General features: G+C 43.0%; 1 protein-coding gene across 3 annotated transcripts in view; it reads right to left on the minus strand.

The window, feature by feature from the left end:
- TMCC3 (transmembrane and coiled-coil domain family 3) overlaps positions 1–22,060 on the minus strand; it is a 70,085-nt gene that overhangs the window by 16,724 nt on the left and 31,301 nt on the right. The window contains exon 1 of one of the 3 annotated variants that reach the window (XM_018047631.1): positions 21,172–21,422. The exons of 1 other annotated variant lie outside the window; for it this stretch is intronic. The gene's annotated coding sequence lies outside the window, so the exon portion shown is untranslated. Of the gene's footprint in view, positions 1–14,397; positions 14,532–21,171; positions 21,423–22,060 lie in introns of those variants that run through there. One more of the 3 variants, XM_018047633.1, reaches the window with a different exon arrangement.

The following is a 22,060-nucleotide window of genomic DNA, read 5'->3' on the forward strand; positions in this document are numbered from 1 at the left end:
ATACAGAACGTTTAAGACCTATATTCGAGAAGGAGGCCACTTCCCCTCCCATAACTATATGCTAGAAATGAAAAATGTGAAAGATGCTCACGTGGTATCCAAAAGGATATGTTATTAGTAAACTGTCTTAGTACAATGTTTGTTCTAATTTGTTCAGACAAAGAACACTTCCTTTCGCAGTTCAAATCTAACAATGGCACATTCTGTTCACGGTGTACAGAACGGGAATTGAGTCACCAGTTTTATCATAAAAGTTTAATTTCTCCCCACCTCTTCCTCTCAGTATCACTGACAAAAGAAAACCTGTAGCGTCAAAAGTTCTATTTCTTGATCGGCAGGTAAAGTAAATCTGGAATCAAGGATCATTTGGAACTGGGGCTGAAATACATGTCCTTTTGAGAGCTCAATCTTTTATTCACAGATCCTGCTAATTAACAGTGTAAGGGAGATTAGGCAAAGTGTTCAGAGATCTCAAAAATAAATTCTTCAAGCACTTACAAACACTTAATACTGTAATTAGAAATAATTATCTTCTTGTTAAGCCTCTACCAGGCAACAGTGGTAGGTAACCTACTTTGAGTTACATATACTAGAAAAATACTTATTTCTTCAAAAGAGCTTTCAATTAATGCAAACTAATCCCTTACCAAATTAGTCTGATCTGGTAAAGATTTACTGTATACTTTATAATTTATCTAAGAATTAAAGAGGGGGAGGCCAGATTTAAAAAGACTGTGCCTTGAAAAGCAGAAGAGGAAGGCTATGGTGATGAAAACCAATCTACCCAGAGAGCCACCTGCAGCTCAAGGACGGTCCCCGAGGGAGCGTAGGCGAGTGTGAGGCAACATGAGGCAAGGGTGCTGCTGACAAGAGGAGGGAGTCTCTGGGGACCCCGTGCACCTCGAAAACAGGCAAGCTCAGGAAAAGGAAGTGAGCCCCTCACCTCCACCAAGAACTCAGCTTTCTCTTAGGAAGAGTTCACAGTTCCTTTTTTTTTTTTTTTTAAAGGATTTTTAAGCTTTATTTCACTGAGGTTAAGACTTCTCCTGATTAGGTTTCTTTTGTTCTAAAGTATCTGTTTTTCAGAGTAGCACTGACATATATATATGCTACCGTGTGCAAAACGGACCGCTCGCGGGAAGCTGCTGTGTAGCACAGGGCGCTCAGCTCAGCGCTCTGTGCAGACCTAGAGGGTGAGACTGGGGGGCGGGGACAGACACATACACATGGCTGATCACCACGTTGTGCGGCAGAAACCACCACAGTTCCTTCTCGTGGGGAGACGTGGGATGGGGAGCTTTGAAGACGGGGAAACAGGAAGCCCCAGTTTTAATACTAAACACAGAATAAACGTCACTGAGGCTTTTAGTTCCTGTACTCAGAACAAACAGAGGGAAGGGGTGAGTGGGAAGCCCCAGGCGCCAACCTAACAACTTCGGAGGGATTCAGGGATCCATCCCCAGCATGGTTATTCCCGGTCCGTTCCTGGCAGCCTCTGTCAGCAAAACAGACCCAGGAAAGGGACCTGAGCACTCACGTTTTGTGGGAGAAGGGGGAGGACCATGTTCTGCTGCAGGAGAACCCCCCACCCCCAGGAACTGAGGGAGCAGAGGCAGCTCAGAAGAAGGCAGGTGCCAAGGTCCTGAGCCAGCGGGCAGAGCAGAGCGGTGGCCAGTGGCAGTCTGGGGCAGACAGCCTGGCTCCCGCTAGGCCAGGGCCCAGCCTTCTCCTTTTCCTGGAGCCTTTATTCACTGCCTCCTCTCCTCAAAACACAGAGGGTGGGTGTTCTCAGGAGGGCCACGTACTTGAGCAAAGCTTCTGAACGCTAACTACAAAGCCAGCCGTGTCCTGGTGTCTTTCAGCACCTCCAAGCTGAACAAGGTGAGAGGGAAACGCATCTCCCTCTCAGACACACAATGATGGATAACTTAACACCAGGGGCAGTGACCTGCAGCAGAAGTTACTCTCAAGAGGGAAGAATCCTTGGAAATCTCATCTGGCCTAATGCCTGTTTTTAAAAGCAGCAGCCTGAGTATGTACCCAACTTACTTTTCACTGCAATCTGCGCTCTCTTCATCCTAGGGGCCTACACAAAAGGGAAAGTAATTTGTCTTGGATTGACATGTATCACTGCTATACTTAAAACAGATAACCACTTGACTGGGGGTCAGAAGGCTGGGTGACAATAACAGCTCTGCTCTTGAGTTGCTGTGTGACCCCTGTGGAAGCTTCAACTCAGGTACTTTAGTTGTATATCAGTATCTGGACCACAGGTTCAATGGACCCATCTTACTCTATAATCTTATGAACTCAATTTAAAGAACTTTCAAATAAAGTACTTAAAAAAATAAAATAACCAACAAGGACTTACTGTATACCACAGGGAACTTGCTCAATACTCTGTAATAACCTAAATGGGAAAAGAATCCACAGAAGAGATGCATGTATGTGTATAACTGAATCACTTTGCTTACACCTGAAACTAACACAGTATTGCTAATCAACTATATTCCAACATAAAATATAGTAAAAGTAACAGCTGCTTGGATCAATACATAAGGTGGATAAAATAGTGAATATGATAGGGTGTCTATCAGACACCAACCATCAAGTTTCCCTTTTTGCTACTAGGATACTAGGAAGTTTAGAATCAAATTCAGAGTAACTGTTAGACTTGTCAATGAGTCTATTTGCTTTTCCTTTCTTTTTTTTTTTTTTTTTTTGAACTTCTGGATATTATTGCTACTCTATCTATCATATTCTGACTCTTAGTGGAAAGAGGTAGGTGAACTTTCATGATGCTGGGTATGTCATCTTTCCAAGAGATGAACACTAGACTCTCACTCCCATATGTGACTGGGGGAATGTGGTTGAACACTGAGCTCACACACTGGCACAGTCGCCTCTCTCCCCCTTCCCTAGGGCACCCAAAGAAAGCCACAGGAGTGTCACAACCTGGTCCAAGTCCTTTGAAAAGACGCTATATTAAGACTGAGCCAGAAAACACACTCAGGCCCTAAAGCATCTTCCCCAAGGAAACCTAAGCCTTATAACTGAATTATTCCCTGCAGGCCAGGGGTTTAATTTGGTTTTGGTCCTATAACAAATACTGGAGGAGGGGCACAGGTCCTGGATGATCTGTGTAGTATTTATTTCTTTTTTAAACGAGTCAGAACATTACTAGATATGAGACATGGCTTAGAAATAACATACTTAAGTTTTGAGGAAGCAAAGGAAAACTAATCTATATTCATTTCTTTCCCTTTGGCAATACAGGAATTACTTCCTTTGAGCAATTTTATTTTTTCTAACAAAAGCCAGCAGTATTACCACCAGATAGCAATTGGAAATAAAAAGCTGCTTTTGGTTACACAAAAATTATAAATAACATTACTTTAAAAAAAAAAAACTTTAATGTCCATGAAAAGCGCACTCAATCAACATTTTTCTATTTATGTAGTATGGAAAAACCACCTGACTGTGAAGTCACGTTGGACCTTCAAATGAGACAATCAAAATAAAAACTCTGACCTCCTTGGACTTAATAAAATTACCTTTTTAAAAGATAAAGCAGATCATGTCCTTTTCAAAAAACTCTTCAAGATCCCTAAAGTGTGAAATCCTTAGCAAAGACTTTAAAATTCTTGATTAGAGTCCTCTCTGCCTATACTGCTAGCAGACTCATCCATAACGCAACTGTGAGCATATCCACGCACCAGCACTAAAGTGAGGATGAAGCCTGATACACACTCTCACATGAATCCCCGCAGCTCCATGACGTAGGGGCCGTTACCCATGCTTCATAGATTCAGAAGTGAGGAGCCATCACATAATTTGTGATTACAACTAATAAGACACAGAACCAACATGTGCACCAAGGTCTGAAGCCTTTAGTGTTCACTGCTCTCAGTCAATACGCTCCTCAATGCTTCATGCACTGGTTCCTCGCCCTAGCACGACCTCTCATACTTCCATCCCAAGGTGTCTTCTGAGGTCTAACCCAAACACTGTGTCTCTCACACAGCCTCCCCCACGCTCCTTTACACTCTCCCCACAAGTACGCCGTCAGGTGCATACTCTGCAGGTCTGGCAAGCGCGTGTTCTGTTCAGATGTTTTGGGAGAAACATCTGTTCTCCTGCTGTCTTAAAGCCTGGAGGAGGAGGGAATGTCTCCTAAGCCACCTGCGTCCTGGCCCACATTCCTTCTTCAACAGGACCTTGTTATCTGCTGGGTGAATCAATGGTTGACACACAGCCAGCTGGGGCAGCCAGTCATCCCGCGCGCTCACATCCTCTCAGCTGCTTGCATCTGAGATCAAGAAGAACCTGCAGCTGAAGTGCTGCTGGACTGTCTTCAAGACAGACGGGACTGTGGACTGTTAACGGCTCTTGATTCATGTAAGAGGTCAAATATTCAAGAGACTAATGTGTCTCACGGCTCTTTGACGCTCCAAGCGGAATACAGGCGACCAATTATCAATTGATAGATACTAAGACCCTGTATGGGAAATAGATGGGGAAACAGTGGAAACAGGGTCAGACTTCATTTTGGGGGGCTCCAAAATCACTGCAGATGGTGACCGCAGCCATGAAATTAAAAGACGCTTACTCCTTGGAAGAAAAGTTATGACCAACCTAGATAGCATTTTCAAAAGCAGAAACATTACTTTGCCGACTAAGGTCAGTTTAGTCAAGGCTATGGTTTTTCCTGGGGTCATGTATGGATGTGAGAGTTGGACTGTGAAGAAGGCTGAGCGCCGAAGAATTGATGCTTTTGAACTGAGGTGTTGGAGAAGACTCTTGAGAGTCCCTTGGACTGCAAGGAGATCCAACCAGTCCATTCTAATGGAGATCAGTCCTGGGTGTTCATTGGAAGGACTGATGCTAAAGCTTAAACTCCAGTACTTTGGCCACCTCATGTGAAGAGCTGACTCACTGGAAAAGACTTTGATGTGGGGAGGGATTGGGGGCAGGAGGAGAAGGGGACGACAGAGGATGAGATGGCTGGGTGGCATCACTGACTCGATGGACGTGAGTCTGAGTGAACTCCGGGAATTGGTGATGGACAGGGAGGTCTGGCGTGCTGCGATTCATGGGGTCACAAAGAGTCGGACATGACTGAGCGACTGAACTGACTGACTGAAGACCCACAATGTGCAAGAGGTGTACTCTCTTCCTAAGTGACATTTCGCCTGAGGTTACCATCCTAACTGTCACAGAGAATTAGGTGTCTGCTCCTAACATATCCATGTCTCAACTCAATCCATCATTTGTGGTGGCATGTAAGGAAAGAGTCTTGTACTGCATTAAATGAAAATCTTCAAAAAATAATTTATTCAATGTGCCAGCAAGATTATCAAGACTATAGCTGATCCCTGAACAATGTGGATTTTAACTGTGCAGGTCCACTCGCACACAGTTTTTCAATTGATAGTATAGTACCACACAATCTGTGGCTGATCGAATCTGAAGATTCAGGGCAAAGAGGGGCAGAAATGAGAGGGGAGTACGGGGCTTGAGCACCCAAAAGTTTCAGTATCTAAGGCGGAGGGGGACGGTCCTGGAACCAATGTCCCAGGGACACCAATGTCGACTGTAGTTCCTTGTCCCTTAGGAAATCACAATTCAATAGAACTGGAACAAAAAAATAAAAGAGCCCTTCTTTCCTCCAAAGCCTAAGAAGGAAATGACTTGATTAAAGGCCAAAAGCAGGGTCCAAGAAAGAACAGAACCTTGGCAAAATAGTTCAAATTTATTTTTAAAAGTTCAGTTCAGTTCAGTTGCTCATTCGTATCCGACTCTTTGTGACCCCATGAATCGCAGCACACCAGCCCTCCCTGTCCATCACTAACTCCCAGAGTTCACTCAGACTCATGTCCATCGAGTCGGTGATGCCATCCAGCCATCTCATCCTCGGTCGTCCCCTTCTCCTCCTGCCCCCAATCCCTCCCAGCATCAGAGTCTTTTCCAATGAGTCAACTCTTCGCATGAGGTGGCCAAAGTACTGGAGTTTCAGCTTTAGCATCATTCCTTCCAAAGAAATCCCAGGGCTGATCTCCTTCAGAATGCACTGGTTGCATCTCCTTGCAGTCCAAGGGACTCTCAAGAGTCTTCTCCAACACCACAGTTAAAAAGCATCAATTCTTCGGCGCTCAGCCTTCTTCACAGTCCAACTCTCACTCACATCTATACATGACCCCAGGAAAAACCATAGCCTTGACTAGACGGACCTTAGTCGGCAAAGTAATGTCTCTGCTTTTGAATATGCTATCTAGGTTGGTCATAACTTCCCTTTCAAGGAGTAAGCGTCTTTTAATTTCATGGCTGCAGTCACCATCTGCAGTGATTTTGGAGCCCCCCAAAATAAAGTCTGACCCTGTTTCCACTGTTTCCCCATCTATTTCCCATGAAGTGATGGGACTGGATGCCATGATCTTTGTTTTCTGAATGTTGAACTTTAAGCCAACTTTTTCACTCTCCTCTTTCACTTTCATCAAGAGGCTTTTTAGTTCCTCTTCACTTTCTGTCATAAGGGTGGTGTCATCTGCATATCTGAAGTTATTGCTATTTCTCCCGGCAATCTTGATTCCAGGTTAAGAACTTATGAAGCATCATATACTTTTCTAAATGCCTCACATAGATTATTGTATTTTTCCTTTCAAGAATCTGAGATCAGAACAACTATTTTCCATTTTACAGATGGGAAAAGGAATTGACTTTTCTGAAGTCATAAAGCTAGCATGTAGAAGAGCTTTCATTCCAGTTGGCTTCAAGGACTGGGCTCTAGTAATATTCCCACCTGCTACTGAGACCTACTGCATATACCAGACTTTCCTAGACATGAATGTGTTTCCCATAATCCCTACAACCCCTAAGATTTTGTTTACTTAAGTCACTATGTTACTGTTAAATGTTACAAAGTAAAAAGTATGTATGGTAGAGAAACCAGAAGGGTGAATACTAACAGATGGATTTAGACAGTTCTTGGTGCCACAAGGCAATTACTGGAGATGTTCTGAATCCAACATTTAATAAGTAAGACAAAACAGTATGCTTAAATCCCAAGATACCATGGGTAATAAAAAATGTAGGTTGCTCCTGTTTCAGCCATTAAAGATGATTCTCAATGCCAGGGAAACATGCCAGCTTGTGCATCAACTCCCTCTCCTGGCTAAAGCTCCAGTGGATACTGTAGTCATTAAAGGCTGCGCCACCAAGAAGCAGTTCAGAGGGGGCTTCCTTCTCCCACAAACACAGCAGTTCACAAGCACCAGAGTCACATTTCATAGACAACTGTCCTCTAGGAACTTACTGTTTTGTAATCTTGGAGGAAAAAAACTGCAAAGAAATGAATTGTAGATTGTGATTTTTAAGATAAAGACTATACCATGACCCTTCTAAGAATCCAAGTCTATATTTGGTTTGTATTTCCAAACAGAGGCAACAGCCTTCCAGGGCCACTTATAACACTTGCAGCAACTAGCCAACTCAGATTCAGGGGAAAGCCCTGATTCCAAAGCTGCGTGTCCTAAACAGAGATTTAACTGTGTCACAGTGGTGGCATAAATTAGTGGTTTAGAAGCAGAGATTCAGAGCAGGACTATGTAGGTTCATATCCCAGTTCTGCCATATTAATTGTGTCCCCTTGGGCAAGTAGTTACTTACTCTCTCTATGCCTCAGGCTCCTCATCTGTAAAGGGGGAACAGGTATCGACTTCACAGGCTGACTGTGAGGATTAAATGAATTAATGTTTATAAACTGCTTGGAACAGGGCCTCGTACAGAATAACTGCTGTCTAAGTGTAAGCTATCGTTTATTAAACACAGCGTACCACAACGGGTACTCCCCTAGGTCAGGAAGATCCCCTGGAACAGGAAATGGCAACCCATTCCAGAATACCTGCGGGGAAGTCCCAAGCACAGAGGAGCCTGGCAGGCTACAGTCTGCGGGGTTGCAAAGAGCTGGACACGATGGAGCACACACGCACACCCAACCCGTGGGAACTTCAGAAAAGTCCAGAACAAGCACAAAGGTGCTGCTGTTGCCATGACTAGGCTCTTCCAGCAGAAGCTGATCACTGCCCCCACCCCATGGAATCTGCTTGTGTCTGCATCTAGCTGCACACAGAGAAGAGAAGCGACAAGCAGGGTGTCAAACTCACACCAGGAGGTGCCTTAAGGATCGAGTGTCAATGAGCCTGAATAGTAAAGCTAAGACTTCTTTAAAAATGCCCACATCACTCATTAGTAGAGAAATATAAATCAAAACTACAATGAGGTATCACCTTACACCAGTCAGAATGGCCATCATTAAAAAAAAAATCTACGAATAATAAATGCTGGAGAGGGGGTGGAGAAAAGGGATCCCTCTTGCACTACTGGTGGGAATATAAACTGATACAGCCACTAGGGAGAACAGTTTGAAGATTCCTTTAAAAACTAGCAATAAAAGTACCATATGACCCAACAATCCCACTATTAGACATACACCTTGGAGAAACCATAACTGAAAAAGACACATGCACCCCAATACTCATTGCAGCACTATTTACAATAATTGGGACCTGGAAGCAACCTAGATGTCCATCAACAAATGAATGGACGAAGAAGTTGTGCTGCCTATACACAACAGAATATTACTCAGCCGTAAAAAGGAGAGCATTTGACTCAGTTCTAATAAAAGGGATGAACCTAGAGCCTAATATACAGTGAAGTCAGTCAGAAAGAGAAAGACAAAAATTGTGTATTAACTCATATAGAGGAATCTAGGAAGATGGTACTGATGAACCCTTGTGCAGGGCCATGGTGGAGACGCAGACACACAGAACAGACTTGTGGGGACGGTGGGGCAGTGGGCCACGCTGAGAGAGGAGACTGGAACACACACATCGCCGTATGTAAAATCAGACAGCCAGCGGAAGGGGGCCCAATCACGCAGGGGGCCCAAATCCGCTGCTCTGTGATAACCCAGAGGGGCGGGATGCGGTGGGAGGCGAGAGGGAGGTTCAAGAGGGAGGGGAGTATGTATACCTATGGCTAATCCATGTTGATATACGGAAGAAACCAACACAATATGTAAAGCAATTATCCTCCAGTTAGTGGTGTATGGCAAAACCAACACAGTATTGTAAAGTAAAATAAAAAAAAAAAAAAAAAAAGACCTGATGCAGCCAAATAAATATTAAAAATAAAATAAAATAAAAATAAATACATTTTTTAAAATGCCAATCAAAAGCAGATGACCTAGTATATGAGTGATTTAATCTAACTTTTAAAAAGGTTCAGTTCAGTTGCTCAGTCGTGTCCGACTCTGCGACCCCATGAATCGCAACACGCCAGGCCTCCCTGTCCATCACCAACTCCCGGACTTCACTCAGACTCATGTCCATTGAGTCGGTGATGCCATCCAGCCATCTCATCCTCTGTTGTCCCCTTCTCCTCCTGCTCCCAATCCCTCCCAGCATCAGAGTCTTTTCCAATGAGTCAACTCTTTGCATGAGGTGGCCAAAGTACCAGAGTTTCAGCTTTCGCATCAGTCCTTCCAAAGAAATCCCAGGGCTGATCTCCTTCAGAATGCACTGGTTGCATCTCCTTGCAGTCCAAGGGACTCTCAAGAGTCTTCTCCAACACCACAGTTCAAAAGCATCAATTCTTCGGCGCTCAGCCTTCTTCACAGTCCAACCTTCACATCCATACATGACCCCAGGAAAAACCATAGCCTTGACTAGACGGACCTTAGCTGGCAAAGTGATGTCTCTGCTTTTGAATATGCTATCTAGGTTGGTCATAACTTTTCTTTCAAGGAGTAAGCGTCTTTTAATTTCATGGCTGCAGTCACCATCTGCAGTGATTTTGGAGCCCAAAGTAATAAAGTCTGACGCTGTTTCCACTGTTTCTCCATCTATTTCCCATGAAGTGATGGGACCGGATGCCATACGGTATCTTAAATGATTAAAATTTTAAAGCTCAATATCTGGTCCTTAATTTTTAAATAAATTCATTACTTTTCTATGTTGCTATTTTCGGTAAAACCAGAACTCTAAATTAAGACCTAAAGACAGATATCTAACATTTCCCATCTCTAAGTCTTTAAGCCAAACAAGAGGAAATTGTATTAGATGAGCTTATCTAATGATGATAATTTGCTACTTTTTCTAAAGAGCCTCCCAAATTACTTCTTGAGAGTATAATGTCATGGAAGCTTGTCTTTATAGATAAAGTGTGGAATTTTTTTTCAGCCAGGTCACAGTTAATTCTATGACCTTATCTATCAATGACAACATTCTCTAATTTTGCCTAGGTTCTCTCTCCTTCAACCCTTATTCAAATTGCCACCAAATTCTGTTATTTCTTTGTGCAATAATTCCTCTCTAGATTGACACTTTCTTGCTATTTCTGGGTCTGTCTTGCTGATTGCAATCCCATCCCTACCTTACCCTACACAAAGGGCAATGGTCTAACTGGTTTTACTGCTTTCAACATTTTACTTTTTGAGTCCTGTCCATAGAGGGTCATCACGCTGATTTTCTAAGCTTCCACTTTCATCACATTAAAGCAAGATACTCAAGATGCACAATGGTTCTTCCTTTAATACAGAAATTAGGTTCTTCCTCCTCTTGGTACTTAATCTGTTTTTTCCCATTTCAACTCTTCATTGTCTTCCTTCTTTCTACCAGCCACCCACCAGACAGATCCTGATGCCACTGTACACTGAACACATTTTTGTACTTTTTTTTAACCTTAATACTTATATCATTCCCAGTGGATACACCATTTCAAAAGTCTCTGTCTTACCCCAGTTCTACCACTCTTTCAAGATCTCTTCCATGAGGTCCATGTCCCATCCTTCCCGATTCATTTTGGCTCTTATTTATACGGTCCAGTTGGTTCCTACTTGTTTTATCTTTCTTGCTGGATTTTTAGGTTACTAGGAGTTTTCACTTTTCAGACGCTATACAATACTCAGCACAGAACTGGCAATATCACTGGGTAGCAAATACTTATTATAACCAACTTCCCTATGCTATAAAGCAATATATTCCTAATTCTGAATGAGACCACAGTAAGAAATACACATGTACCACGACATACATACATATGTGTGCATGTACACACACATACATAACCAAAACATAAATTTTATAAAACAAGTACTTATCTATATATGCAATGCAACTATATTTTTAAAAAACATGGCTAACACTTTTAAAACATTTAACATGACAACTGCATATTAGTAAATTATAATCAATTCTGTTAGGTATGTTAATTTTATTTAGAAAAAGTCCTTGTTTTTAAATACATATCAGAAACAATACAACTTACTTTGAAGAAGATTACACACACACACACACACACACAGACACAAAGGAAATGTGAAAAATTTTAATTGCTGAATCTGATAACATGGATGGGCGTTTGCTATACTCTTCCTTCTAGTTTCCCATCTAAAAATATAAAATGATAGTTGCTAGCCATTAAATCTATTTCATAACCAACTAATGGGTTTCTATCTTGTTTGAAAAAACTGTGCTTTATAATTAAGAAAAAGACATAAACCACTTGTTTCTATGTTTACTAATTATATGTAAGGAGACTCTAACATACTGAAGGGGGCTTCCCTTGGTGGCTGGCTCAGTGGCAAACAATCCACCTGCCAGTCTATGGCGTCTCAAGTCAGACATGACTTAGTGATTAAACAACAACATACTGAAGAATGTTCTGTAGTTACTTCCTGGCCAGTAGGTCAATAAGGGATTTAATCTTCCACTGCTATGAGCCACTAATCTCTCCTTTAAAATCCTTTCTATGGAACTTTCTGCGAAACACAACTATCTTAGCAGGAAGGTATAAGATTAAGGACTAATTTTTTACTTGCAGAGATCACAGAATCAGAATTTACCTTCAGACTTCTCATCCTAAGAATAATCTTTGTGGTTTTCATCAAGGCTTGAAAAGCGTAACATCTGGGAATGTTCAAAAGGATCCACTGGAACTGAAACGTTCTAATAAACACGCACATTGGTTAAGACAGTCCCCTTCCTTTCCCTTTAAGCACTGGGTCTAGTAAAAGAGTAAGTTTCACAGTCAGTCAGTAACGCCTCAGTTTAACTGACCGGAAGAGGGAAGTATTATAGATGAGTGACAGAAATTTCCAGGTAACTAGAATTCTTACCATTTATGGGCCAATATATTAAGTCATGCTGATTGCAGATTTCTAAATTACGAACTTCCCATGACTGCTTTCCTGTTGACTGAGATCACCCATATGACCAAGTCTGAACTGTGACACAGCATCCTGACCTCAGGAAGAAACTTGGTCTAGATCTATGTGGGACCTGGGGTCTAGTTAGCCCTCCAGCCTTAGGTCCCTCATTTGAGAAAATGAAGCGGCTGAACTCTGCACCCTCTGTGCCTTTGCAGCTCTTCTTCTCCACAATTCTATTACTACTAGGTCTGTAGAGCTGGCTGCTCTCAGCACATACCAATGAACACTCGTTGAATATTTATACTTCTGCAAAATGAATTTTACTCACCAAAATGAAAATCAAGCAAAAAGCAGTTAAAAATAATATGCAGCAAGGAAAAAAAAACTAAGAAAGAAAAAGAACAGTTTTTAACATACCACATAAGTGGATCCCAATAACATCATTCTTAATGAAAGAAACTATAAACCAAGAAGGACATGCTCTGTGATTCCAGTGATTGGGATGTCAAACTGGTTATGTGTGCGGGGAAGCAGAGAGGACCTGCCAGGAGGTCGCACAGTGGGGTGCTAGATGCTGACCAGGCTGATGCAAGGGATAGTTACATGGTGCAACACAGGCAGAAGCCGTTCAACTGTACATTTAGATGTAAGCACGTTACCACAAGTTACTCTTCAAAAGAGTAAAAAAATAAATAAATAAATGCAAAAAAATCATAGAAAATGAAGATTACTGTCAAAATTACTATTTTATCTTTACAGGACCTAAAACATGGCAGGTATTCAATAAATGCATATTGACTAACATATGAAACTGTTCGATTCTAGCAGGAAAGGAATTTTCAGCGGTGTGTCCATTCACACTTTTGGTCAGCCCTTTCACATTTTTAATGTTTCTGAAATTTTCAGGATACTCTCTTACAAATATTTGTTTTTAATACCCAGATAAAGAAGAGCAAATGTACCAAATACAGAAAAAGAGTAGAAATCTGCGTGATACACTAGCAAGGCACTAATACTTACGATGTAACTACCTCAGATTTAAACGCAAAAATATTTTATCTTACATTCTGCAAAATGCAGTAAAATCCTAAATACCATGTTGATGCAGATTGAAAATGACCTGGTTCAGTACATGATAGCCGGTTAGGGTTAGGGTTAAGGTTAGGTTTAGAAAGCCAGTTTTTCTCAAAGAGGCTGAGAAACCTCTTTGCACACCACACCAAGTACAACTAGGGCTTACTCATTTATAAGACAAAATTATTTTTATGACAGTTAACAGAACTGGTTAATTTAGGTTCCAAGCCAGGCCCCCTAAGATACAGAACTCACACTCAAAAAATGTTTTCATGGGCATTTTTGTGAGCCACGCAGTATGCTAAAAGCGCTGGCGTCAGAAAGATGAAATGATTAACTCTACCCTAGGAGTTCACTGTTTGGGCTGGAGACACACAGAGCCACACAACTGTAGAAAAATGTTGTAGGTACTCTAAGAAATAAAAAAGTGGAAATACTGGACACAGAAGGCTTCAGTGAGGCATCTTCCAAGATGCTATCTGACCTGGGCTTGGAAGGGGAGGCTCAAAAATCAGCCAAGAGAGACCACAATGAGTCCACAGAGGCAGACTGCAGAATATTTAGGAAACAAAGTTTCTTCAGATGTCTAGAATTTATAACAACTAAATGGGTCATTCTAAGTCAGGCTAGGGCCAAAAAAAAGTGCAAGGCAAGAATTTCTAAAGGAAGGAGACATGAAATGCTGAAGAATACAGACAGTCTGTGCCAGGCTCTATGTAAACCATGCTAGACTTGATACTTCATCATGCAGGCAAGGTGAAGCTGGGATTTTTTAAGTGATTGGGAAATTTTTTTAATCATAAAAAATAAGATACTGAGAAATAGAGAAGCTGAAATGTCAAAAAGAGTAGGGGAAAAAAAATCAACCACGCTGCTGCTAAGTCTCTTCAGTCGTGTCCGACTCTGTGCGACCCCAGAGACGGTAGCCCACGAGGCTCCCCGGTCCCTGGGATTCTCCAGGCAAGAACACTGGAGTGGGTTGCCATTTCCTTCTCCAGTGCATGAAAGTGAACAGGGAAAGTGAAGTCGCTCATTCGTATAGCCCCACCCTAAAAACAGACGCTGCTCAGACTCTCAGTAATTTTCTTGAAACATAGAACTATGACTATACTTACTGTACATAAGGATTTCAGACTTGGTCCATGTACTGTTCACATTCACATAAGATTTATTCATGAATTTGTAAGACTCCATCAATACTGTGCCTGTATACTCACTGCACTGCATAGCAACACTACCGGGAAGCAGGGATCAGGCAACCAGATCTATTAAAAAAAAATTTATTTGAAGTTAAGGACAGCTGAATTCTCCCCTAAAATAACAGTGCCCATCACATGATGGGAAATCAGGCATTCTGCCTCAGAAACATGATTGGTGATTTATCCCATCTTTACTCATCTCTTTGCAAGGGATCTGAAATGCTAAACTAATTATCACAGCGGCTGGTGCTTTATCCGAGGGTTTTTTGACAGATTGCAAAGGACAAAATTTTACCTAGGATGAAAGAAAAGGCCAGAATTAAAAATGACTTCCCTGAAGGGTACAATTCCTTTTGTCTTTTATTTACAGATTGAAAAAAGAAATCCTTCAGTGTATGCGTGTTACAAATTATATTCTCTTCACTGTAAGCCATGGTTACAGAAACATCTCAGATTCTTCTGCCTGCAGGAAGGCACCACAGTAACCCTGCTCTATACTATCCATCTATTATGACTCAAATTCTGTAAGAAAAAAAATATATAAAAAATCCAAATTAGATTAGTGAAAGAGGGGGGAAAAGGCTGTGAAGGATAGAAGGTAGTTTGGGAAAATTTCGATGACAGATGCTTTCATTTCTCTTTACTGGGAACTGAAACCAAATCATAGGCCACTACCTGGCTCAGAGCCCTAACTTTCCAACAAGACTGTAAAAACTCTGAGACAGGACACCTGCTCTGAGCTTATCACAGAACTGCTTTGTGCAGAATTACCATTGGAAAACACATTAACTTTATACCCAAATGGAAGAATGCCTTTCTTAAAAGGCTTTATTCAAGCCTACTTCCCTAAGATATATGAATGGTGGGGTATTCTCTTGCTTAATACTGGGAAAGCCCATGAACTTATTAAGACTCTAAAAGGGCGGCTAACTACACACGAATATTCCAAAGTAGTACTTTATTAATCAGACTCAGTCCATCTACCTTATTCAGCATTCCAAAATGTTAGAGAACCATCTGTTCAAGATTTCACCAACTGAGAAAATTATGAAAACTCATTCAGCCCAAGATGTGATCCTGAATGTGATGAACTGAAACTTCTTTGATTTCTATAGTTGATGATACCTGTGATGTCATTCATTACTTCAGATGCTTATTTGACTCATGTTTTATTACTGAGGCCACTTTAAATATATCCATAAGGACCACAATTCCTGTGTCAGAGAAAATTTTGCTCAACCACTTTTTGTCCTAGATTAACATATAGTCAATAATTACTGAACATATTCTTCATACTACAGGACTGATTCAAAGTGCTCCTACCTAATCAGAGGGATGGGTGTATTTATTTTATTAAGGGGCATATCCTTCAAAGAAGCTGCACTTTATATATAAAAAGGGGGAAAGTGACAAAGATAACTGGGCAAGGATTAAACGGCAGACTTGGGCATCATCATTTATTTACCACTAATAGAGCATCTGTCATCAAAAGTTTCAATAAGTCTTGCCAAATGTTCTGACCCAACCTAGGATATAATTATCTGAAAGTGTTCCAAATCACTTCTGAATTTCACACTGAACAAACAGTAGCCATTCAGGCTTGGGGGGCTCATTGCTAAGTCTTTTCTCCCCCTTGCCTCACATATCACTAAGTTTCTTTTTTTATCTTCTAACACCTAACCCTTCCTTTCTCTCTGACATCTGATACTTGCTTGTCCAAGTCTTCTATACTGCACCTGCAACCATCTCTTCACTCATCTCACTGTTTCTAGGCTGCCCCATCAGTGATCACCACAGGCTGTCTACAGCAGGGGTCCCCATCCTCCAGGATCTAACACCTGATGATCTGAGGTGGAGCTGATGTAATAATAATAGAAATGAAGGGCACAATAAAGGGCATGGGCTTAAATGACCCCCAAACCATCCCCTACAACCAGTCCATGGAAAAACTGTCTCCTGTGCAATGGGTCCCTGGGGACTGGTGCTAAATTCGGTTAGAAAAGTCAAGGACCTCCATGTCTTGACCCAAATCTGTCTCTCTCTAGACTTTGTACACCAGAGAAGGTGATGGCACCCCACTCCAGTACTTGTTCCTGGAAAATCCCATGGATGGAGGAGCCTGGTAGGCTGCAGTCCATGGGGTCGCTGAGGGTCGGATACGACTAAGCGACTTCACTTTCACTTTTCACTTTCCTGCGTTGGAGAAGGACATGGCAACCCACTCCAGTGTTCTTGCCTGGAGAATCCCAGGGATGGTGGAGCCTGGCGGGCTGCCGTCTATGGGGTCACAGAGTGGGACACGACTGAAGCGACTTAGCAGCAGCAGCAGACTTTGTACACACACCCTCTTACCTAGACCAAATGACTTGACTTAGTGATCTCTGACTAGGTCAACATGCCCAGATCACTTCTATTAACTCACTTCACCTGTGGTCAAGAGCACCCCCCAACGTGCCGACCAACCACCCCTTCCACCTCCACCATCTCCTTGGTGCCTGCCACATGCCCAACAGCATGACAGACGTGTGACATTTCTAATCCTCACCTCAGTCCCACAAGTTATGGTTCATCTATCACGATGAGTATCAAAGAATTCAAAGACTTTGACAAATTCACAAATTGGTGCCAGATGAGCTCAAGCTCGGGGCTTAGTCCATAGCCTATGTTCTTTCTAAAGCCTCAGGCTTCTTGGAATACCATCCCCAACTCTCTCCTTACCAAAACCTTGGGGTTCCTTCAGAGTCTGATTCAATTTAACCTCTTCTACCCAAAGGTGCTTCTCATCACCTCCAATCTAGTAAACAGTGCTTACTCAGAACCTCTGCTGCTCTTATTGTCTGAGTCTCTCTGGTTGCAGGAAATTCTTTACTACCTCTTATTATTAATTGCCTTATTTTCCCCCTTGTTCATAGTCCCACAGCCTCAAGTTGCCTCTTGAACACAGAAGGCACTCAACTGTCCTATAACTGAGTTGCTCTCTACTTTGACAGCACGTCCTATGGGTAAAATTTGATACCAGCAGGATAATTTCAGTAACCAAATAAAAGATTCAATATGATGTCACAAACTAAGGAGATCAGCAGAGAGGGCTAATCTGAAGGCTTAAAAATGTTATCAAAGATCCTAGCTCTTTCCATTTTTTCATTATACTGTCTTCAGAGCATCTGCAAGTTCTCTCATGGAGGCAAATGAGCTACTGTGGTTTTAAGAACCACATATAGATAATTTCCAGCTAAAGACAAGTACACTGCTCTTCTTTCATATTTTGTTAGGAAGGAAACTGTTTTCTAGAAACTCCTCAGCAGATTTCCCTTTGGACAGGACTGAGTCCCATGCCCCTGAACTAGCTACAAGGGAGGCTGTGGAAGCAGTACCTAACATTTTCAGCCTCTACTGTGCTGGCTCCGCCAGCCAGGGAGAAAGGAAAGAAGATGAGTATTTGGATAGACAACCGATGCTGTTAGAGAAATATCAATGCAATGATAAGCTCTGTATAATGAAAGCCCTTCACAGTTCAAATAGATGAATTATCTTAAGAAAGTTCTGCTAATCAGGTTATAACAAGCAATCCTGTTACAATAGGGTGTTGTTTGCACACTAGGAGAGATGAGAACTGGAATCTCCCAGATCTTTAGCCAATAGGTTGTAAATACACTCCTCTTCCTCAGATCCTTAAATATCACAATCTCTTTCACCATCATGGCCATCACAAAGAAGGAAAGACAAGCAGGGGAAAAAAAAAAAAATCATCAGGCCTTTGAGCTTCCATACACTTCTCCAAACACACTAAAACATTAAAAAACACTTTTGAGAGATTTAAAGAACAGAAATGGAAATGAAAGTATTTCCAAGTCTCTGCCTCCTTGTCTTATTCTTTGCTTCTCCTAACAGGACAGTCTGCCTTGTACCACCACCATTACCACTACCCCCAGCATTATCTGTTTCTAATCCTGGAATCAGCTTAGACATCCACTAATGGAGAACCACTTAAAAACCAGTACAATGAAGAACAATGCAGTTGCCAAAATAGAGGTGGATCTGAATAGGCTACTATGGGAAGCTGTCCAAGCTAAACTGTTAAGGGAGAAAGATACAGAGCTGCATCTGTAGCGCACACTCACTTGAGCTTTAAAAGAGGGGCAGTGGTGGGATTCATATAAATGTGATACAAGTGTATTTTATTGGTAGAGAAATTTCCAGAAGGATATCTTAGGAATTGTGGGTGGTAATTGCTTCTGGGGAAATGGCAGAGAGACAGCAAGGGAGCAGATAACACGAATCTTGGGATAGCATCACCTCCTAGGAGAGGAGATTTGTGATACAGTGATATGAAATCAGGGAGAAGGTCAGAGGGTTAAGTCTGAATTTTTGCCCTGGGTTTTAGGTACAGGGGTGTCTCATGTTACTTTTTAAAATGGCATATCTCTGTGTGCAATATTTTACAATTTACAAACATTTAAAAATAAGAACTACAGAACAAGTAGTGTTAGTCACTCAGTCGTGTCTGACTCTTTGTGACCCCATGGATTGTAGCCCACCAGACTCCTCGGTCCATGGGATTCTCCAGACAAGAATACTGCAGTGGCTTGCCATTTCCTTCTCCACAGAACAAATTACACAGTAAAAAAAAAAAAAAAAAACGAAAACAAAAAACCCAGGTGTGAACGTTTAAGGCTTCCCAGGTGAGGCTAGTGGTAAAGAATCCGCCTGCCAACGCAGGAGACATAAGAGACACAGGTTCCAGCCCTGGGTCAGAAAGATCCCTTGGAGGAGGGCATGGCCATTCACTCTAGCACTCTTGCCTGGAGAATCCCATGGACAGAGGGGCCTGGTGGGCTACAGTCCAGGGGGTCGCACAGAGTCAGACACCACTGAAGCGACTTAGCACGCACTCACCCTTGAATAGGTACCTTGAATATGTTTATGTGATGAATAACAACCTTTTTTAATCCTATCATTTTATCTCTGAATCTACACTTAACTATTTGGGTATTATCTTAAAATCTAAATTTGAGGCCCTACTTAAATTGTGACCTGGATTTAAAGGCCCTCAGGAGACCCCCTTCAACAGGGCCTGAGTTAATCTCCCTGGGGCATTATCCTCGGTGGCTCACATCCAGGAATTTGAAGGATAAAGCCCCATATTTCCCCCAGGCTACAGGTGGCTGCAAACAACTCAACTGTGTACTTTGGGCAATCCAACTGGACTCCTCAGTGGCTGGAGGCGGGGAACAGAGAGGAGGAAGAGCCTGGGTCGGAGTGGGCCAGCCAGGCTTGCGAGGGCTTCTCCTGAAGAGCCCATCCACCAACAGCAGCAGGCAAGGAGAGACCCACTCCTATGCCCCTTTGGAGCAGCCTCGCACAGACAGCAGCTACAGTTGTCTCACAAGCTGTGCTCCAGCAGTTCGGGTGGCCATTTCCCCCTTTCATTCCAATGGAAACCCTGAGTGTCAATCTCTGTCAACCACTGCGCTCACAATGCTATGAGACTATTAAAATGCTCTGTTGTTAGAATAGCTAGCCCTCCAGTTTTGTTTTGTTTTTTTTTTTAACTAACAGAAATTTAATTTTCAAGATTCAAAGGATTAAGCAATGACTGCAAACTTCTCCAACTCTCCATACCCCTCACCCCCCAACCAAAGCTGTTTTAGCTTCTAAAGATTGGACGTCATTACTAACAATAAGACCACAGTTGGGAACTTCCCTGTGGTCAAGTGGCTAAGATTCTGGGCTCCCAATGCAGAGGGCCCAGGTTTGATCTCTGTTCACGAACTAGATTCCACAGGCTGCGACTCAAGAGTTTACAAACTGCAACTAAAAGATCCTGCATGCTGCAACTAAGACCCAGCACAGCCAAGTAAAATAAATAAAAGACTACTTTTGTGACATTCCAGGCAAATATCTAATTCAGAACTAACTGGGGGAAAATGATCTGAATTAAAAAATGTGTTCAACATATGTTAATGTCCAAGAAATGAAAGAAAGTTTGTATTTATTTGCAGCGACAGCCCCACAGTTTTCTAGGACATAGATGCAAGAGCACAGCCACAAACTGAACACAGATTTCCCATGAGATTCAGCAGCTCTCAGAAGCAGAGCTCAGGTGAAACGGAACCGTCCCTGCTCCCCACCCACCGCCGTGGGGTGGCCGAGGGCGGCCAGAACAGCCCTGGTGCTTCAGGCCACAGCGCCTCCCCTCCGCTGCTTCCTCCCCCAACCACAGGCACCACACCACACACCCTCACGCAGTCACTTTCCTGCTGTCTCAAGTTTCAAGGGGCGATGTCCACTTGTCAACAGACCGAATGTTAAAAGACAAAGTCAGATGCCAGCTCAGTAAGCTCAGACCCAGGATCACTTTCAAAATGACAGGGAAGGAGCAGGACTGGCTCTTTTCCAGCCAGTAGCCGGCACACTCATGCCTAGATGTTTGTTCACCTCCTAAATCACACACATTGGACTTACATTTTTAAAGGACCAAGCAGGAAAGAGTTCGGTGGTTCATTAGGAGTTGCGGCAGTTTCAGGATGTAGAAATCCACTGAGAAATTATGAAAGGTGCAGGGCAAGCAAAAAAAACAACTATTAAAAGCCCCCAAACAACTTGTATCTCTCTTTCAAGCACCCACACAGCTCTACCATACATCCTGACACAGCCTGGCCGAAACAGGAGCGCAGGGAAGAGACTTACCCAACACCACACCCCACACCAGGGAGCAGAGACCTGGGTCGGCGGCCAGCTCACCCTCCTGCTCGGGAGGCATCTGAGCCTGGAAGGCAGGCAGGCTGGATACTGCAACAGTTCCTACCGTATGACTCACCCTGGACTTTGGAGATACTGCTCACATATCTCTGGGTATTCCCATGTTTGCCTCAGAGAAACTCCACGCCCTGCACCGTAACCAATACTACTGCCAGCCGTAATACACTGTATTCAGCCCACTGCTGACAAATGGGCTCTTTGTGCTGCCAGGAGAAAAGATACAGTTCTGTATTTTCAGAGAGAGGCAGACTAGAGGCCTGTTATCACACCACTCTGGGGGTGCAAGAGGGATTTAGGGGGACGTTCGGACTGGCACTCCCGGTTTACAGACTAGGAAACGGGCTCAATTCAACCAACTTCAGTTGGGCAGAGCCAACACACACCAGCGATCTGAACACAGGAAACCCCGACAAGAATGGAGGCAGGGTGAGCAGCAAGTGGTCAGAGCGCAGAGGGAAGGGCAGTGAGCAGAGTTGGGAGAGCCTTGCTTCTGTTGCTTCATTCATGAGACAGACGCTTGCTGGTGCCTTGGTGTGTCAGGCGCAGCGAGGCGTGCTGCAGTTGCAGAGCGGGCTCCCCCACCCCTGGGCTAGAGACAAGGCCAACAACGGCAGTTGCTGATGAGCCATGGGAGGTTGTACATGGTGCTATAAGGCAGCATATGGGAGGGGCAGCCCAGGGGGAGACAGGCGGGGGAGGGCAGGAGAGGCGACAAGGCTGGTATAAGGCAGGAAGAAAGAGATTTGTCAAAAGGTGCTTCAGGTGGTGCGTTCTGAATCAGCCAGACAGACAGCCCATGAAGATGTGAAGGGTAGTG

Source organism: Capra hircus, chromosome 5 (genome assembly GCF_001704415.2).
Source record: "Capra hircus breed San Clemente chromosome 5, ASM170441v1, whole genome shotgun sequence".
NCBI lineage: Eukaryota > Metazoa > Chordata > Mammalia > Artiodactyla > Bovidae > Capra > Capra hircus.